The following is an 18,807-nucleotide window of genomic DNA, read 5'->3' on the forward strand; positions in this document are numbered from 1 at the left end:
TTTGTCGAGATTGACATTAGCTTGGTCAATTTGAATATTGAAAACGCAAACCATGATGTTGGTCGGTAAACGGTTATGCTTTGGTTATCGGTTCCGTGGTGCATTGGCACCTGCTGATGGAAGAGTATTTGTACATACTGTATTTTATACAAATATTTATCATGAAAATGAGTACCCCCCCTTGTCATGCGCCGGCTCTGCCTACATGACAGGAAAACAATAGACACACTAAAAAGAGAAGAACACAGAACTAAGAGAAAAGACAGAAAAAAAGGTATTCCATGAGAAACAATAACAGAGAGAGAAATAGAAGGAAGATGGAAGCCCTACTGACCCAGAGCAGCACAGCTTCCTGTTTGGGAGGAACTGGAGCAGTGCTGGACTTGGATGGGCCAACACACACACACACACACAAAGGGTAAAAGCCTGGATACAACCAAGTCTGACGGTACTACAGACATGAAAGCCTGCCCTGGATGCATTTGGTTTGCTAATTTAGTAGCTAGCCATCTAGTTTAGTGGTTAGCTTCTTGCAATCGAGCAACACTTGGTAAAAGCAGAGAATTCCCTCTTGGATCAAGAGCCTTGCCGTTAAATTTTTGTTTTGTGCGTGCAGCAAACTGCGAGAAGCATTGTTTTAGTTACTTGTAGAACATGATGAGCTGAGATGCCTGTCCTGCAAATAGTGTCAGAGACTATAAAAGTTTGCATGCGTTCGTTAGCATTTAGCTAGGATTCGCTATGGGACTTTACATGTAGTTGATACAATTGCTAACCTTCGGATTGAAAATAGCACCCCTTGTGTTCAGTGCTGGTATGACAATCTGGATACCACCCAAGCCTAAAGTTCAGCCAGGGAACCTCTCGCTCCCATCAGTGTTCTAGCAGTAGTGTAGCATAGTCACAGAGTTTCTAAACCCAGAGGTGCAACATCGCGGGACATCCGGGAACAGACGAGGCCAGGGTTTGGGATTTAGAGAAGTCAATGAGAGAAGTGAAAAATCCTTCCTTAGTTGTTAATTCTCTCAAAATCTAAAAGGCACAACCTGGATTAGAGCCAATGTCTTAAGTAGTTAAACATGGTTTTACTCCAACTTCGTGAAAGTGACAAACGTTTTATTGGAGAAGCAGTTTTTCCCCCCATCTTCATACTGTACTGTCTTTGGTGTAGAGTAGAGTAGGGCAGGGCTGGGCAATACGGCCAGAATATCATATCACAGTATTTTTCTAATTTGGCGGTATGACTATTTTGAGTTTTCTACATTCTAAGTGATTTCAATGTCTCTTTCTCCATTCGGATTGTTTTATACAATCCAACCAAAAATGATTTCATGCATTTCCATCAATTTCTGCATTCCCTCATTTGAGATCATTTCCACACTGCTACGTAGGGCTGTACGATATGGGCAAAGAACAGACGCCTTATTTTTAACCAAATGTGGCAATTGCGATTTGACTTCGGATTTACATCAAAACACTTCGGTGAACTGTTGGAATCATGGAAACAGAATGATGGATAAACCTGGCGCCCTCGCGACTAGCTCTTAGGAAACTTTGTGGTATTTTGTTTTTTTATGTTTTATTTTTTGCATTATTAGCTCAGAAAGTGTTTTGTATCATTACATACAGCCGGGAAACACTATTGGATATCAGAGCGGCGGTAACTCACCAGCATTACGACCAGGAATACGACTTTCCCGAAGCAGATCCTTTGTTTGCTCTCCCCAGGGCAACTGAACTGATTCCAGCGGCTGACCCAAAACATCGCCGGCGGAGGAGAGGCACTCGGAGCGGCCTGCTGGTTCGACTTAGGAGGCGCGCACACCACCCACCGCTTCCAAGTATACTACTCACTAATGTTCAGTCTCTGGTTAACAAGGTCGACGAGCTCCGGGCAAGGATTTCTTTCCAGAGAGACATCAAGGCCTGTAACACACTTTGTTTCACGGAAACATGGCGCTCTGGGGATACTGTTGAAATTGGTCCAGCCAGATGGGTTCTCAGTTCATCGCGCAGACAGAATTAAATCTCTCTCTGGGAAGCAGAAGGGCAGAGGTGTGTGTTTCATGATTAACGACTCATGGTGTAATTGTAGTAACATACAGGAAATCTGACTCCATTTTGCTCCTCCCTTCCTATAGGCAGAAACTCAAATAGGAAGTACCCGTACTAAGGACTATTCAACGCTGGTCTGACCAATCGGAATCCACACTTCAAGATTGTTTTGATCACGCGGACTGGGATATGTTCCGGGTAGCTTGCGAAAATAATTTTGACGAATACACTGAAAAGGTGACCATTTATCAGGAAGTGTTTAGGAGATGTTGTGCTGTGACTATTAAAACCTACCCTAACAAGAAACCGTGGATAGATGGCAGCATTTGTGCAAAATTGAAAGCGCGAACCACCGCATTTAACCATGGCAAGGTGACTGGGAATGTCTGAATACAACCAGTGTAGCTACTCACTCCGCAAGGCAATTAAACTGGCAAAACATCAGTATAGAAACAAAGTGGAGTCGCAATTCAACGGCTCAGACACGAAACGTATGTGGCAGGGTCTACAGACAATCACGGACTACAAAAGGAAAACCAGCCACGTCGCCGACACCAATGTCTCGCTTCCAGACAAGCTAAACACCTTCTTCGCCCGCTTTGAGGAGAACACAGTGCCGCCGACGCGGCCCACTACCAAGGACTGTGGCCTCTCCTTCTCTGTAGCCAACGTGAGGAAGACATTTAAGCACGTTAACCCCCGCAAGGCTGCCAGCCCAGACGGCATCCCTAGCCGCGTCCTCAGAGCATGCGCAGACCAGCTGGCTGGAGTGTTTACGGACATATTCAATCTCTCCCTTTCCCAGTCTGCTGTCCCCACATGCTTCAAGACGGCCACCATTGTTCCTGTCCCCAAGAAAGCAAAGGTAACTGAACTAACTGACTATCGCCCCGTAGCACTCACAACTGTCATCATGAAGTGCTTTGAGAGACTAGTCAAGGATCATATCACCTCTACCTTACCTGTCACCCTAGACCCACTTTAATTTGCTTACCGCACCAATAGATCCACAGACGATGCAATCGCCATCACACTGCACACTGCCCTATCCCATCTGGACAAGAGGAATACCTATGTAAGAATGCAGTTCATTGACTACAGCTCAGCATTCAACACCATAGTACCCTCCAAGCTCATCATTAAGCTCGAGGCCCTGGGTCTGAACCCTGCCCTGTGCAACTGGGTCCTGGACTTCCTGACGGGCCGCCCCCAGGTGGGGAATGTAGGAAACAACATCTCCACTTCGCTGTTCCTCAACACTTGGGCCCCACAAGGGTGTGTGCTCAGCCCCCTCCTGTACTCCCTGTTCACCCATGACTGCGTGGCCAAGCACGCCTCCAACTCAATCATCAGGTTTGCAGACAACACAACAGTAGTAGGCTTGATTACCAACAATGATGAGACAGCCTACAGGGAGGAGGTGAGGGCTCCGGGAGTGTGGTGTCAGGAAAATAACCTCTCACTCAACGTCTACAAAACAAAGAAGATGATCGTGGACTTCAGGAAACAGCAGCGGGTGCACCCCCCTATCCACATCGACGGGACAGCAGTGGAGAAGGTGGAAAGCTTCAAGTTCCTTGGCGTACACATCACTGACAAACTGAAATGGTCCACCCACGCAAACAGTGTGGTGAAGAAGCTGCAACAGAGCCTCTTCAACCTCAGGAGGCTGAAGAAATTTGGCTTGGCACCTAAAACCCTCACAAACCTTTACAGATGCACAATTGAGAGCATCCTGTCGGGCTGTATCACCGCCTGGTACGGCAACTGCACCGCCCGCAACCGCAGGGCTCTCCAGAGGCCGGTGCGGTCTGCCCAACGCATTACCGGGGGCAAACTACCCGCCCTCCAGGACACCTACAGCACCCAATGTCACAGGAAGGCAAAACAAAATCATCAAGGACATCAACCACCCGAGCCACTGCCTGTTCACCCCACGATCATCCAGAAGGCGAGGTGAGTACAGGTGCATCAAAGCTGGGACAGAGAGAATGAAAAACAGCTTCTATCTCAAGGCCATCAGATTGTTAAATAGCCATCACTAGCACACTAGAGGCTGCTGCTGCCTATTGAAATCACTGGCCACTTTAAGAAATGAAACACTAGTCACTTTAATAATGTTTACATATCTTGCATTACTCATTAGCGCTCTGGGCTATGGGGATTCTATAATATTCTACTGTATCTTAGTCCATGCCGCTCTGTCATTGCTCGTCCATATATGTATTCTTAAATTCCATTCCTTACTTAGATGTGTGTATTGGGTATATGTTGTGAAATTGTTAGATATTACTTGTTCGACAGTGCAGTAATATCTGAGCGAGAAGCACAAGCATTTTGCTACATCCGCAATAACATCTGCTAAACACGTGTATGTGACAAATACAATTTGATTTGATTGATTTGATTATTCTAATTCTATAGTTAGAATAATAAATAACATTGGGCGTTTTGAATCCAGTGTTGTTTGACATGACAATAAATAAAAATACCAGGGGAGGAGTTACTGTGACCGAGTAGGAACAAAAAGTAATGGTCAGTGTTTCCTAGGGGACCCTATAATCTTTGACTACATTAAAATGTTTCTTCATGTACCAAAACATATTCATGCGTCGCCTAGTCCTCTCTGATTTAGAAGATACTGTTGAACAAACAACATGCTGATTTAGGCCACTGGCATTAAGCTGTGGTAGCTAGCTACGTTTGCTCTGTATTAGCGCGAGAGAGAGGGTGAGCGATAACTCAAATAGCGGTGTAAACTTTAAAAAATTGACATTACACACAGCATATCACATTTAACAAACCAAAACATTCAAATACCGTTATAGAAGGTAAAGTAAAAACCCAAAGCGGTCTGTATACTGCCCAGCCCTAGGGTAGCTCAGCCAGGGAGCCCCCCTTGAGTGGGAGTGTTCCAAAAGGTATATACATGCGAAGGGGGTGGGGCTTACAGGGGCTGCGCTCTGGGCTATGGGGCTGCGCTCTGGGCTATGGGGCTGCGCTCTGGGCTATGGGGCTGTGCTATGGGGCTGCGCTCTGGGCTATGGGGCTGCGCTCTGGGCTATGAGGCTGCGCTCTGGCTCTGGGCTATGGGGATGCGCTCTGGGCTATGAGGCTGCGCTCTGGGCTATGGGGCTGCGCTCTGGGCTATGGGGCTGCGCTCTGTCTCTGGGCTATGGGGATGCGCTCTGGGCTATGGGGATGCGCTCTGGGCTATGGGGATGCGCTCTGGGCTATGGGGATGCGCTCTGGGCTATGGGGATACGCTCTGTCTCTGGGCTATGGGGATGCGCTCTGGGCTATGGGGATGCGCTCTGGGCTATGGGGATGCGCTCTGGGCTATGGGGATGCGCTCTGGGCTATGGGGCTGCGCTCTGGGCTATGGGGATACGCTCTGGGCTATGGGGATACGCTCTGGGCTATGGGGATACGCTCTGGGCTATGGGGATGCGCTCTGGGCTATGGGGATGCGCTCTGGGCTATGGGGCTGCGCTCTGGGCTATGGGGATACGCTCTGGGCTATGGGGCTGCGCTCTGGGCTATGGGGATGCGCTCTGGGCTATGGGGATACGCTCTGGGCTATGAGGATGCGCTCTGGGCTATGGGGATGCGCTCTGGGCTATGGGGATACGCTCTGGGCTATGGGGCTGCGCTCTGGGCTATGGGGCTGCGCTCTGGGCTATGGGGCTGCGCTCTGGGCTATGGGGCTGCGCTCTGGGCTATGGGGCTGCGCTCTGGGCTATGAGGGTGCGCTCTGGGCTATGGGGCTGCGCTCTGGGCTATGGGGCTGCGCTCTGGGCTATGGGGCTGCGCTCTGGGCTATGGGGCTGCGCTCTGGGCTATGAGGGTGCACTCTGGGCTATGAGGGTGCGCTCTGGGCTATGGGGATGCGCTCTGGGCTATGGGGCTGCGCTCTGGGCTATGGGGCTGCGCTCTGGGCTATGGGGATACGCTCTGGGCTATGGGGATACGCTCTGGGCTATGAGGATGCGCTCTGGGCTATGGGGCTGTGCTCTGGGCTATGGGGATACGCTGCTGAGGTCTATTGTGGAAACAGGTCGTCTGTATTGTGTTGGGACAAAGAGGCCACAACACAGTGACATCAGCCCAGGAGGAACAAAAGCCCAGCAGGGGACATGGGGAGAAGGCCAGAGGAGCTCAGTTCACAGATTTTGCATCCCAAATGGCACCCTATTCCCTATATAGTGCACTACTTTTGACCAGAGAAATGGCACCCTATTCCCTATATAGTGCACTACTTTTGACCAGAGCCCTACTGTCCATCTTCCTCCCTCCCTTTATGTCTGCCCATGTTATAATTCCTGGTTAAAAGTAGATTATATTAATTATTTAGATGTTTTATTAGATTTAATTTTATTTAGTCACATGCACAGGGTCACAGACGTTGTTGCAGTGTACAGTGAAGTGCCATGGGTCCTGGTTAAAAGTAGATTTAGATTTTTTATTCAATTTGTTTTAATTTAGTCACATGCACAGGGTCACAGATGTACACTACCGGTCAAAAGTTTTACAACACCTACTCATTCAAGGGTTTTTCTTAATTTTTACTATTTTCTTCATTGTAGAATAATAGTGAAGACATCAAAACTATGAAATAACACATGGAATCATGTAGTAACCAAAAAAAGTGTTAAACAAAATCAAAATATATGTTATATTTGAGATTCTTCAAATAGCCACCCTTTGCCTTGATGACAGCTTTGCACACTCTTGGCATTCTCTCAACCAGCTTCATGAGGTAGTCACCTGGAATGCATTTCAATTAACAGGTGTGCCTTCTTAAAAGTTAATTTGTGGAATTTCTTTCCTTCTTAATGCGTTTGAGCCAATCAGTTGTGATGTGACAAGGTAGGGGGGTATACAGAAGATAGCCCTATTTGGTAAAAGACCAAGTCCATATTATGGCAAGAACAGCTCAAATAAGCAAAGAGAAACGACAGTCCATCATTAATTTAAGACAAGGTCAGTCAATACGGAAAACCTCAAGAACTTTGAAAGTTTCAAGGGCAGTCACAAAAACCATCAAGCGCTATGATGAAACTGGCTCTCATGAGGACCGCCATAGGAATGGAAGACCCAGGGTTACCTCTGCTGCAGAGGATAAGTTCATTAGAGTTAACAGCCTCAGAAATTGCAGCTCAAATAAATGCTTCACAGAGTTCAAGTAACAGACACATCAACAGTTCAGAGGAGACTGCGTGAATCAGGCCTTCATGGTCGAATTGCTGCAAAGAAACCACTACTAAACTTGCTTGGGCCAAGAAACACGAGCAATGGACATTAGACCGGTGGAAATTTGTCCTTTGGTCTGGAGTCCAAATTTGAGATTTTTGGTTCCAACTGCCGTGTCTTTGTGAGACGCGATGTGGGTGAACGGATGATCTCCGCATGTGTAGTTCCCACCGTAAAGCATGGAGGAGGAGGTGTGATGGTGCTTTACTGGTGACGCTGTCTGTGATTTATTTAGAATTCAAAGCACACTTAACCAGCATGGCTACCACAGCATTCTGCAGCAATACGCCATCCCATTTGGTTTGGGCTTAGTGGAACTATCTTTTGTTTTTCAACAGGACAATGACCCAACACACCTCCAGGCTGTGTAAGGGCTATTTGACCAAGAAGGAGAGTGATGGAGCGCTGCATCAGATGACCTGGCCGCCACAATCCCCCGACCTCAACCAAACTGAGATGGTGTGGAATGAGTCGGACCGCAGAGTGAAGGAAAAGCAGCCAACAAGTGCTCAGCATATGTGGGAACTCTTTCAAGACTGTTGGAAAAGCATTCCAGGTGAAGCTGGTTGAGAGAAAGCCAAGAGTGTATAAAATAGTAAAAATAAAGGCAAACCCTTGAATTAGTAGGTGTTCTAAAACTTCTGACCGGTAGAGTAGTTGCAGTGTACAGTGAAGTTCCTAAGCTCTGAACTCCAACAACGCAGGTGTGAATGAAACAAATAAAAAAGTATATACACATATATACATACAGTGGGCAGAACAAGTATTTGATACACTGCCGATTTTGCAGGTTTTCCTACTTACAAAGCATGTAGAGGTCTGTAATTTTTCAGAAAATCACATTGTATGATTTTTAAGTAATTAATTTGCATTTTATTGCATGACATACAGTGGGGGAAAAAAGTATTTAGTCAGCCACCAATTGTGCAAGTTCTCCCACTTAAAAAGATGAGAGGCCTGTAATTTTCATCATAGGTACACGTCAACTATGACAAACAAATGGAGAAAATAAAATCCAGAAAATCACATTGTAGGATTTTTAATGAATATATTTGCAAATTATGGTGGAAAATAAGTATTTGGTCACCTACAAACAAGCAAGATTTCTGGCTCTCACAGACCTGTAACTTCTTCTTTAAGAGGCTCCTCTGTCCTCCACTCGTTACCTGTATTAATGGCACCTGTTTGAACTTGTTATCAGTATAAAAGACACCTGTCCACAACCTCAAACAGTCACACTCCAAACTCCACTATGGCCAAGACCAAAGAGCTGTCAAAGGACACCAGAAACAAAATTGTAGACCTGCACCAGGCTGGGAAGACTGAATCTGCAATAGGTAAGCAGCTTGGTTTGAAAAAAATTAACTGTGGGAGCAATTATTAGGAAATGGAAGACATACAAGACCACTGATAATCTTCCTTTGATCTGGGGCTCCACGCAAGATCTCACCCCGTGGGGTCAAAATGATCACAAGAACGGTGAGCAAAAATCCCAGAACCACACGGGGGGACCTAGTGAATGACCTGCAGAGAAATGGGACCAAAGTAACAAAGCCTACCATCAGTAACACACTACGCCGCCAGGGACTCAAATCCTGCAGTGCCAGACGTGTCCCCCTGCTTAAGCCAGTACATGTCCAGGCCCATCTGAAGTTTGCTAGAGTGCATTTGGATGATCCAGAAGAGGATTGGGAGAATGTCATATGGTCAGATGAAACCAAAATAGAACTTTTTGGTAAAAACTCAACTCGTTGTGTTTGGAGGACAAAGAATGCTGAGTTGCATCCAAAGAACACCATACCTACTGTGAAGCATGAGGGTGGAAACATCATGCTTTGGGGCTGTTTTTCTGCAAAGGGACCAGGACGACTGATCCGTGTAAAGGAAAGAATGAATGGGGCCATGTATCGTGAGATTTTGAGTGAAAACCTCCTTCCATCAGCAAGGGCATTGAAGATGAAACGTGGCTGGGTCTTTCAGCATGACAATGATCCCAAACACACCGCCCGGGCAACGAAGGAGTGGCTTCGTAAGAAGCATTTCAAGGTCCTGGAGTGACCTAGCCAGTCTCCAGATCTCAACCCCATAGAAAATCTTTGGAGGGAGTTGAAAGTCTGTGTTGCCCAGCGACAGCCCCAAAACGTCACTGCTCTAGAGGAGATCTGCATGGAGGAATGGGCCAAAATACCAGCAACAGTGTGCGAAAACCTTGTGAAGACTTACAGAAAACGTTTGACCTGTGTCATTGCCAACAAAGGGTATATAACAAAGTATTGAGAAACTTTTATTGACCAAATACTTATTTTTCCCCATAATTTGCAAATAAATTCATAAAAAACCCTACAATGTGATTTTCTGGAGAAACAAATTCTCATTTTGTCTGTCATAGTTGACGTGTACCTATGATGGAAATTACAGGCCTCTCATCTTTTTAAGTGGGAGAACTTGCACAATTGGTGGCTGACTAAATACTTTTTTTCCCCACTGTATGCCATAATATATATATATATATATATATATATATATATATATATATATATATATATATATATATATATACACAGTGTGGGAAAAAAGTATTTGATCCCCTGCTGATTTTGTACGTTTGCCCACTGACAAAGAAATTATCAGTCTATAATTTTAATGGTAGGTTTATTTGAACAGTGAGAGACAGAATAACAACAACAAAATCCAGAAAATTGCATGTCAAAAATGTTATAAATGTATTTGCATTTTAATGAGGGAAATAAGTATGACCCCCTCTCAATCAGAAAGATTTCTGGCTCCCAGGTGTCTTTTATACAGGTAATGAGCTGAGATTAGGAGCACACTCTTAAAGGGAGTGCTCCTAATCTCAGCTTGTTACCTGTATAAAAGACACCTGTCCACAGAAGCAAGCAATCAATCAATCAGATTCCAAACTCTCCACCATGGCCAAGATCAAAGAGCTCTCCAAGGATGTCAGGGACAAGATTGTAGACCTACACAAGGCTGGAATGGGCTACAGGACCATCGCCAAGCAGCTTGGTGAGAAGGTGACAACAGTTGGTGCGATTATTCGCAAATGGAAGAAACACAAAATAACTGTCAATCTCCCTCGGCCTGGGGCTCCATGCAAGATCTCACCTCGTGGAGTTGCAATGATCATGAGAACGGTGAGGAATCAGCCCAGAACTACACGGGAGGATCTTGTCAATGATCTCAAGGCAGCTGGGACCATAGTCACCAAGAAAACAATTGGTAACACACTACGCCGTGAAGGACTGAAATCCTGCAGAGCTCGCAAGGTCCCCCTGCTCAAGAAAGCACATATACAGGCCCGTCTGAAGTTTGCCAATGAACATCTGAATGATTCAGAGGAGAACTGGGTGAAAGTGTTGTGGTCAGATGAGACCAAAATGGAGCTCTTTGGCATCAACTCAACTCGCTGTGTTTGGAGGAGGAGGAATGCTGCCAATGACCCCAAGAACACCATCCCCACCGTCAAACATGGAGGTGGAAACATTATGCTTTGGGGGTGTTTTTCTGCTAAGGGGACAGGACAACTTCACCGCATCAAAGGGATGATGGACGGGGCCATGTACCGTCAAATCTTGGGTGAGAACCTCCTTCCCTCAGCCAGGGTATTGAAAATGTGTCGTGGATGGGTATTCCAGCATGACAATTAACCAAAACACACGGCCAAGGCAACAAAGGAGTGGCTCAAGAAGAAGCACATTAAGGACCTGGATTGGCCTAGCCAGTCTCCAGACCTTAATCCCATAGAAAATCTGTGGAGGGAGCTGAAGGTTCGAGTTGCCAAACGTCAGCCTCAAAACCTTAATGACTTGGAGAAGGTCTGCAAAGAGGAGTGGGACAAAATCCCTCCTGAGATGTGTGCAAACCTGGTGGCCAACTACAAGAAACGTCTGACCTCTGTGATTGCCAACAAGGGTTTTGCCACCAAGTACTAAGTCATGTTTTGCAGAGGGGTCAAATACTTATTTCCGTCATTAAAATGCTAATCAATTTATAACATTTTTGACATGCGTTTTTCTGGATTATTTTGTTGTTATTCTGTCTCTCACTGTTCAAATAAACCTACCATTAAAATTATAGACTGATCATTTCTTTGTCAGTGGGCAAACGTACAAAATCAGCAGGGGATCAAATACTTTTTTTCCCTCACTGTATATATATATTCTTTTTTTGCCACTGCTCGACAAAAAAAAAAAATATTGGTCAACCAACAGCCCATCAACCAAAACAATCGACTAAATGGAGTCAGCCCTACTCCACACACAGAACAACTAGCAAGTTGCAACTGGCAAGAGAACACAGACCACCCCCCTGCAGAGGTTATTAAAATACAAATAAAATATATGACCCTGCTCTCAACAGCTCAATTAAAGCTTTTGAATGAAAGTGCATATTCTTTCTTCCTGCGTGTTGAGCTGCCGGTCTGTAATCCTAACTCTAGCCAAACTACAGGCCTGCTGAGAAGGATTTGCTTCTGCTTAATCTAGGAAGGAATTTTTCAACCAGTCAGTATTGAAGCACGATTATGTGTTGATACAGCCATGAGGAGTGACTGTAGGGTAGGACTGTGGTAGGGCTTTCACGATACAATAATTCTGACTTCAATACCGATACCAGCTTTAGTACCACGATATCACAATGATACCATGGTCAAAAAAACAAAAGTGTATTAGCCACATAATGGCCATTTTGGATATTTGTATGCATTAATGAATCAATTACACCAGTCTCAACGTCAACAGTGAAGAGGCGACTCCGGGATGCTGACCTTCTAGGCAGAGGTGCAAAGAAAAAGCCATATTTCAGACTGGCCAATAAAAAGAAAAGATTAAGATGGGCAGTCTGAAATATGGCTTTTTCTTTGCAACTCTGACTAGAAGGTCAGCATCCCGGAGTCGCCTCTTCACTGTTGATGTTGAGACTGGTGTTTTGCGGGTACTATTTAATGAAGCTGCCAGTTGAGGACCTGTGAGGAGTCTGTTTCTCAAACTAGACATCTTAATGTATTTGTCCTCTTGCTCAGTTGTGCACTGGGGCCTCCCACTCCTCTTTCTATTCTGGTTAGAGACAGTTTGCGCTGTTCTGTGAAGGGAGTAGTACACAGTGTTGTATGAGATCTTCAGTTTCTTGGCAATTTCTCACATGGAATAGCCTTCATTTCTCAGAACAAGAATAGACTGACGAGTTTTAGAAGAAAGTTATTTGTTTCTGGCCATTTTGAGCCTGTAATCGAACCCACAATTGCTGATGCCCAAGATACTCAACAAGTTTCAAGAAGGCCAGTTTTATTGCTTCTTTAAATCAGCAAAACAATTTTCAGCTGTGCTAACATTCTTGCAAAAGGGTTTTTATAATGATCAATTAGCCTTTTAAAATGATAAACTTGGATTAGCAAACACAACGTGCCATTGGAACACAGGACTGATGGTTGCTGATAATGGGCCTCTGTACGCCTATGTAGATATTCCATAAAACGAATCAGCCGTTTCCAGCTACAATAGCCATTTACAACATTAATGTCTACACTGTATTTCTGATCAATTTGATGTTATTTTAATGGACAAAGAAATTGCTTTTCTTTCGAAAACAAGGACATTTCTAAGTGACCCAAAACTTTTGAACGGTAGTATATACACATTTTAGTCATTTAGCAGACGCTCTTATCCAGAGCGACTTACAGTTAGTGAGTGCATACACATATATACATACATACATACATACATACATACATATATATACACACACACACACACACACACACACACACACACACAGTACCAGTCAAAAGTTTGGACACACCTACTGCAAAGCTGTCATCAAGGCAAAGTGTGGCTATTTGAAGAATCTCAAATATAAAATACATTTTGATTTCTTTAACATTTTTTTCATTACTACATGATTCCATATGTGTTATTTCATAGTTTCGAGGTCTTCACTATTATTCTACAATGTAGAAAATAGTAAAAATAAAGAAAAACCCTTGAATGAGTAGATGTCCAAACATTTGACTGGTACTGTATATGTACACACATATTTTTAAAATATATTTTACTTTATTATTTGCCCCTAACCCCCCCCCCCCCCCTCCCCTAATTGGCGTAAACTAATGTACAACAACACTTAGGCTTCTACTTTCAGCTTATACATACTATATAAAAAAATATATTTTACTATCGAATGCATATTCAATAGGAGTGTGCATGCATTGAGTTATTGAGCTTGTTTTGGCTGAGTTCATGTGGCTACAGATGAAAAACAATCTGTTTCCATTTTGGGCTTATTTTAACGTACTGGTCAACATTTGCATAGAAGAAGCGGGGGACACCAAGGGAATGGATAACGTTTTTGGTGACAATCAGCTTTGTAATCAGCAATACCTTGCATACAAGGGTAGTGTACCGAACCGTCTATCAGTCACCGTTATCTGACCAGAGACAGTAGCTTAGGGGCTCAAGTATATCAGTCAACGTTATCTGACCAGAGACAGTAGCTTAGGGGCTCAAGTATATCAGTCACCGTTATCTGACCAGAGACAGTAGCTTAGGGGCTCAAGTATACCAGTCACCGTTATCTGACCAGAGACAGTAGCTTAGGGGCTCAAGTATATCAGTCACCGTTATCTGAACAGAGACAGTAGCTTAGGGGCTCAAGTATATCAGTCACCATTATCTGACCAGAGACAGTAGCTTAGGGGCTCAAGTATATCAGTCACCGTTATCTGAACAGAGACAGTAGCTTAGGGGCTCAAGTATATCAGTCACCATTATCTGACCAGAGACAGTAGCTTAGGGGCTCAAGTATATCAGTCACCGTTATCTGAACAGAGACAGTAGCTTAGGGGCTCAAGTGTATCAGTCACCATTATCTGACCAGAGACAGTAGCTTAGGGGCTCAAGTATATCAGTCACCGTTATCTGAACAGAGACAGTAGCTTAGGGGCTCAAGTGTATCAGTCACCATTATCTGACCAGAGACAGTAGCTTAGGGGCTCAAGTATATCAGTCACCGTTATCTGACCAGAGACAGTAGCTTAGGGGCTCAAGTATACCAGTCACCGTTATCTGACCAGAGACAGTAGCTTAGGGGCTCAAGTATATCAGTCACCGTTATCTGAACAGAGACAGTAGCTTAGGGGCTCAAGTATATCAGTCACCGTTATCTGAACAGAGACAGTAGCTTAGGGGCTCAAGTATATCAGTCACCGTTATCTGAACAGAGACAGTAGCTTAGGGGCTCAAGTATATCAGTCACCATTATCTGACCAGAGACAGTAGCTTAGGGGCTCAAGTATATCAGTCACCGTTATCTGACCAGAGACAGTAGCTTAGGGGCTCAAGTATATCAGTCACCGTTATCTGACCAGAGACAGTAGCTTAGGGGCTCAAGTATATCAGTCACCGTTATCTGAACAGAGACAGTAGCTTAGGGGCTCAAGTATATCAGTCACCATTATCTGACCAGAGACAGTAGCTTAGGGGCTCAAGTATATCAGTCACCGTTATCTGACCAGAGACAGTAGCTTAGGGGCTCAAGTATATCAGTCACCGTTATCTGACCAGAGACAGTAGCTTAGGGGCTCAAGTATATCAGTCACCGTTATCTGACCAGAGACAGTAGCTTAGGGGCTCAAGTATACCAGTCACCATTATCTGAACAGAGACAGTAGTACACAGGTCTTCCCTGATACTGTTTTAGGAACAAACTTAAGTTTCTCATCATCCGCATGCACTAAAGACGCAGCTCTCGACAGAACATCCAAAGGCGTCTCCATTCTTCACAACAACCTGAAAAGAAAGATTGCAGTTATTTTAAAATCTATATTTTATGGACTATGAAGAAAATGGACCGTATGCTCACTATAGCGTTTCACGTATAACCATTTTTTTTTTTTTACTGGGTTATAACATGCTTCAAGCGGGATACATTATTTACTAGTGTCTCGAAGAATGTGTAATTTGTACCCACTAACAGAACTCATGCGTCGGTTGGCGACGTTGCCCCTGCCAGAACTAAACTGACGAATGAAATAGTGGATTCAATGCTCCAGTGGAGGTTCCTCTGGGGATGGGGAGGACCACCCTACTCAGTGAAAATCTGAAATTTTTTACATTATGAAACATAAAAAGTTATCCTTTATAAATAAAACTATACTAAATATATTCACGTCACCAAATACCTGATTAAAACACAATGTTTTGCAATGAAGGTCTACAGTAGTCTCAACAGCACCCTCTAGGGTAGCACCATGGTATAGCCGGAGGACAGGACTTTCACATTCTCCTCTGGCTGCGATGAATCCAATAAAGTACTACGGAGGCTGGTGGTTCTAACTCCCATAGACCCTCCTCCCCTAGTACTACGCATGTATGATTTTGAAGCGTGTTTAAGTCAAACGTGACATTACACACTTTTTGCCTGCTGACTGGCTGCCTGGCTGGCAGCGCTACCACCAGAAAAATAGGGAAGGTTGCCCATTATTTCATTTTTGAAAGGACACAATAAAAACAGGAGGCAGAACATATTCAAGTAAGTAAATACAATTTGAAAATGTTTTAAAAAACGATGTGTTATTAGCTAGTTAGCTACCTAGCTACAGTAGGCCGCTTTGCAGGCTAACTCAAATAAGCCGCTAGCTAGCTAACTTTACACACTGTTTAGCTAAGTTATTTAAATATAAAATCAGCTAGCTAATTTCCTATTAGCTAGCCATCTTGATGTAATCATTGTAAATTACAAACACAGTCTCCAAATGCATTAGTAGATAACAGCCATGGAAGAGGGTGAAATTGCAGCTCCAGCTGTCAGGGAGAGTTCTAGTCCCTAGCATGGAAAGAGATAGAACAGCAACATAATATTCAGTGCTGTCTAATTTGAGTATAATGAATCCTGTTTCTTAGATTTTTCTGTCCTCATACATGGAAAGCCTGTTTGCAGATGGAGTGAGATCCCAATGAATGTCCCAAGACTGAGACTAAGGGTATAGCCTATACCCCATGGATTATGTGTACCTATGTTAGCACACGTTGTATACAAAAATACAGTTAATCACACAATGTATAAACCTATTACAACTGGAGCTGGCCAACCCTGCTGGAGGTCTGCTGGGTGCAGGGTTCTGTTTCAGCCCAGCAATAAACACACCCGATTCAACTTATCAAACCTAAATTGATAATCATGTGTGCTATTGCTGTGCTGGAATTCAAAGTCTGCTCACCCAGTAGATCAGGGATCAGTGGAGCGAGGTTGACCAACACTGGTATTTGTCACTGAGTTTTTGTTCACCTGAAATGACGCTTTAGTAATAATAACCTGCTGGCTACTACTCAGTGATCTGTTGTTTAGACTAAGATGGCTAATCTTTACATACCAGTTAGCTTATGTACATTTTGAAGTGATGAAGTGTTGATTCTTTGAAGTTAAGTGTTTAAAAACTTGTTTTAAAATGGTTAAACTATTATTCAAAATTAACTAGGGTCTATGTTGATTAATCACATATCACAATGTGTTGGGCTGTTTGGTCTAACTGCACATCTTTATCAGTACGATCCTGTCCTGCCCTAAGTGGATGAGTTGAGCTCTTCTCCATCAGTACGATCCTGTCCTGCCCTGAGTGGATGAGTTATAATAATAATAATAATAATAATAATAATAATAATAATAATAATAAGCCATTTAGCAGACGCTTTTATCCAAAGTGACTTACAGTCATTAGAGCTCTTCTCCAACACAATACATCCATGAAGAGCCTGTCCTGCACACTGCTATTACCTAGATGGATATTTTACTATAAAATACCTTTAAGAAAAGTTTTAGGTTCAAATAATTTGTCTTAGACGTTGTTGTTTTTTTCCAAACATGCTTTGCGGTCTGAGGTCCGCGCCTATACCGTCAGTCGCCCCCCGTCCTCCTCAATTTGTCAAGTCACCAGCCTACACTGCAATGCTCTAGCACGCACTTCTCCGTCGCCGTCTCTTTCTCTCGCTTCCCACACTCAACATTCCGAAGATACCTTTCTTGCGTTCGGTTTTTATTCTTCAGGAAAACGACTTTCGAACAGGCTACGCTATCTGACATTTCTCTCATGAGATTTTCAACGTTACAACTTTATCCCATTTTCCATGTAACTGAGAATAGTTAACACAGGAGGGTACATAAAACGTGTACGACTAATTATGGCACAGTTTTCTTCAACTTCTACTAATACTAAAGAAATAATGTTACTGATCGTCGCCCAATCATGAACTCATTAGTCACAATTAATTTAGCTTGGGAAACATTTCCCCCTCTATTTTCAGTTGTAAAACAATGTCATCCAATAATTATCACGCAACGAGCATGCATTGAAGGTTACTAAAATGTTTCCCCATCTAACTAGTATTATAGTAGCCCAGTCGCTACTTTGTACATACCACCTTCCTTCGAGCGCCACTTTGGAATCTTCCGAATTATATTCGCGCCGGTAATAATGAAATGAATCCTGGCTAAGTTTGAATCCACAGAAAAAGCAACGCACCAACTAAATTATTTTGTGTCCGAGGTTGAGTGGAAAACAACGGCTAAGCGGTCGGACAAACTTGGGACTTCGTTGTAAACGAAGGGGGAAGAATGTTTGGAATGATAGAATTCTCTTCCTAGCAGGTGGTGAAAGTGGAGAGCTCTCATTGGTCGAGCTCTATGAAATTATATCAGCATAAATTATGATAATTAGATTGCATCACATCCTTTGCAGGTACAAGACAAGGAAGTCGTTGTAAATAATGTGCCGGAGGGGCGGAAGTGGAATCAAGCGGCATGTCGAGCAAATTTGGTGTAGACGAATGTTCTGAATGCACAACAGTAGTATCGAAAACTGGAACAAAAATGAAATTGTCTAAAATTGAAGTGGAGGATATGTGTGTGAATGATAATGAATCGCTTCTTGTTGAGTAAGGATGCGTATGTGGGAAACCTGTTTGATGTGTCGAAAATTGTGAAGTATGCGCTTGGAAAAGTGGAGTCTGTCAGAGTGACCAGGAGTGGTCTTATTTTGATTCATTGTATTTCTGAAGATTGCAGTGGGCCTCCAAAATAATCCGGACAACAGAAGTTTTGAACTTTGAATACCTGAAGATAATTCCTGGTGTGGTTGGTGCCCGGTGTCTGACCTGCAGGGTGAATGGAGGAAAAGAAGAAAGACTGTCGGTCCTGTTGTTTTTTAATAAAGAGCAAATACCTACTTGCATGTGAAGCTTGTTTATGTAAGATACGCCGAAAGAGCTTTCGTCCCCAAACCACTGCAGTGTAAGAATTTGGCCGTTTCAAGTGTGTGCAGACGAACAGAGTATTCTGAAGAAGGGTGTGTAGAAGGACGACGGTGTTGCAATTGTGGTGGGGCTCATGATCCCGAGTTCCTGGAGTGCCCTGTAAGAGTGAAGGAGAATGAGGTGGCAAAAGTTAGAGCGGTCATTCCAACCTCTAATCTACTTACTATGCGGAGGCGAT

Source organism: Coregonus clupeaformis, chromosome 12, assembly GCF_020615455.1.
Source record: "Coregonus clupeaformis isolate EN_2021a chromosome 12, ASM2061545v1, whole genome shotgun sequence".
Classification (NCBI taxonomy): Eukaryota; Metazoa; Chordata; class Actinopteri; order Salmoniformes; family Salmonidae; genus Coregonus; species Coregonus clupeaformis.